General features: G+C 41.9%; 1 protein-coding gene across 1 annotated transcript in view; it reads left to right on the top strand.

The window, feature by feature from the left end:
• Positions 1-3,130, top strand: part of LOC103806307 (disks large-associated protein 1-like) — a gene marked incomplete at its 3' end in the record, with an annotated part of 61,676 nt that overhangs the window by 9,905 nt on the left and 48,641 nt on the right. The gene's annotated exons all lie outside the window — the stretch shown is intronic.

Raw genomic sequence — 3,130 nt, 5'->3', positions numbered from 1 at the left:
GTTCAGCAGAAAGGGATTTAGTGGTGCTGGTTGACAGTCAGCTCAATATGAGCCAACAGTGTACACAGGTGGCCAAGAAGGCCAATGGTATCTTGGCCTATATCAAGAATAGTATGGCCAGGAGGGCTAGGGAAGTGATTGTTCTCTGTACTCAGCACTAGAGCCTGTACCTTGAGTACTGAATTCAGTTTTGGGCCCCTCACTTTGAAAAGGACACTGAGGTGCTGGAGCAGGTCCCATGAAGGGCAACAAGGCTCTTGAAGGGTCTAGGAAACATGTCTTATGAGGAACAGCTGAGGGAGTTGGGTTTGTTTAGTCTAGAGAAGAGGTGGCTCAGGGATGATCTCATCACTCTCTAAGACTAGCTGAAAGGGGGTTGTAGAGAGGTGGGGGATGGTCTCTTCTACCATGCCTACAGTGAGGACTAGAGGAAATGGCCTTAAGCTGAGACAGAGGAGATTCATATTAGCTATATTAGAAAAAAAAAATTCACTGTTAGGGTGGTCAGGCATTGGAATAGGTTGCCCAGGGAGGTGGAGTCACCATCTCTGGAGGTGTTTAAGAGATGTCTGGGTCTTGTACTTTCATGTGACAACTTTCAATTTAATTTAGTCATTCTTTGCTGGCTTGGGTGTCATATGGGGTGAAGGTTAGGGGTGCAGGGCAGCAAAGAAAGTGTATGGCCCCTGCAGTAGGTGCAGCATCAAATACCACTCTGCTCCCCATGACACCTGAGAATAAAAGTTTATCTGAAGAGACTTGACTTTTTTTAATCTCCTCTCCTCCCAATTAAGTTATAAATCTTTTCAGGAATGGAGAAATGAGGGAAAATACTTAGACTTTTTTGCATTGTGCTTGCTTTCTTATTCATTGTACACCACAGAGAACCATCATACAATCACTGTTTGTTTAATTTGCTGGTGTGAAAAAAAATTGTTGAAAGTACCTTTGCAGCAGCTGCTGAGTTCCTATGAGAGATTTCTGTGCTTGCATCTGCAGCTGAGCTACACAGCAATTTCCCAGTCCCCTCCAGAAGGGCAGTGCTACCCAACCAGTCTGCACCCTAGGTGCCCAGCAGCTTTGCCTGCAGCAAGCCCAGTGACTGCAGAAAGCACTAACTGGTTTTGTCATCCCCAAATGCCAGCAGCCACATCCAGAGCACCCAAGTCCTTCCCTTTCTTTAAGTGACGTTGGGCTGGCAGCCATGCTTGGGTTGTGTCTGTGAAGCTCTGCACTGTGACAGTGATGTATCATGCTGAAGGCAAGCTCAGGAGCTTTCAGTTCTAGTATATAAATCACTCCTCTTTTATATCTGACAATTGCTATAGCAAATCTATGCTAAGTCTTCATTACACTTACAAGGAAACCTTGAAAAACTTCTTTTGGGAGGTAGTCCTCCTTGGCCTAGTCCTAAAAGGTTCAGAGTTATTATTACTCTATCATACCAAAATAGCTATGATATAAAACTCTCTTGTAATGATCAGTATTTTTTACTATCTGCATACAAAAATTGGAAGATGTATAGAATGCCAAATAATACAAGGTTCTTATTTATTACTTTTACTCTTTGTTTTACAAAACTTAAAACAGCTGCTTTGCTTTTAAACAATTTAAAGAAATAATTTTGTTCTGAACTTTACATAAATCTCAAAAACAAGGATACATACATAATGCAAAAAGCTTACAAACACTCTGGGTGAAATGGTGTCAATGATGACATCAACTGAGTCATGGCTGCATCTCATAATATTTATGTTTGTAGCAGTGATAGAAATTATATTTATAAAAGATGGAATTTCAAGGGAACACAATTTCTACTTTAAAAAGGTCTTTTCTTCCTTATTCTGGTGGGATGTAACCAAGATGTCATTCAAACATTCTCATGAATTTGCAATCAAAAACATTAGATACATCAGAAACCTTGGCACTGCCTAGTCAATAAGATCCAATCTAAATCTCTAGCTGTGGATTTCAGCGTGGTGCAGGCTCTGTTGGACTCATGTCAGCCATGTGGCTGTACGAGCTGTGAGACAACAGGACTTTGGCAGAGATATGTTGCTCAGACTTGTTTGAAATGCTCATGAGTCAGACTGTGCCACTGCAGTTGTTCAGTCATTTACTGTTGGGTAGAATGTCATTTCTGGCATAGCAGCAACTCTCTGTCTGTTGCTTCCTCCCTCTCTCTTCCCTGCCCCCTACTTAAAGATCACTTGATTTGGGGCACAAATTAATTGCTGTTTACCTATGATGAACAAGTTTGAATAGAGAGGGAGTGGATGATGCCTTTTTCATAAAGATGTTAGGCTGACAATGGCTGGAATGACTATCAGCACTATGTCACTATTTCTGTTGTCCCTTTTCTCTCTCTAAGTCATTCCTCAATATTCTTAAGTAATAATCCTCAGCACTTAGCTGTGTCCTTTCTCCACTAAAACAGACAAGATTTGCCAGAAGAATACCATATTTAGAGTCTGTGTCCCTTCACACTGACAGAATGACCTTCTGACTATCCCTTTATTTCCGTATTTCCACCTCCCCACTGCTTATTTCCTTTTTTAATTAATTTCACACCTTTTAAAGTAATGAGTGTGTAGCCCTTTGTGCTAAGATTTTCACCATTATTATTTTTTCAGTAGTGTTGTTACTAATATCATCCTTGTGAGTCTTTCACAGTTCTTTTATTCCACAGTTTCTTGTCTCAACTAAAACTTGTCTGCTGCTAGCACTCCTGGATCCTTCTCTTTGCATCCTTCCTTGTTTCAAGATGAGACTGGATGTTGCATTTAGTGCCATGGTTTAGTAACCACGGTAGGGTTGGACTCAATGACCTTTGAGGTCTCTTCCAACCTGGTTGATTCTGTGATTCTATGATTCAATGTTGAGGAGGCATGCAGCTTGTGTTGAAAAAGGCTCTGCCTTACTTCCTTTTGGTTCTCCATTGCTGCCACTGTACACATGGTGAGTATTTGCAGTCAGTTACACTTCAAGCTATCTTTGGAGTGATTTCCTCAGCAACTGGGTTTGCTTCCTGCTCCATTTCTCCGGACAGAAGTTGCCACAGTGGCTCATGACCACAGCCCTGCAGCTGAGGTGTCCTTGCCGTTGACCAGTGGTCAGGCAGCCCTTGCAC

Source organism: Acanthisitta chloris, unplaced genomic scaffold, assembly GCF_000695815.1.
Source record: "Acanthisitta chloris isolate BGI_N310 unplaced genomic scaffold, ASM69581v1 scaffold8497, whole genome shotgun sequence".
NCBI classification, from domain to species: Eukaryota; Metazoa; Chordata; class Aves; order Passeriformes; family Acanthisittidae; genus Acanthisitta; species Acanthisitta chloris.
This window is presented reverse-complemented; position numbering and strand designations above follow the sequence as displayed.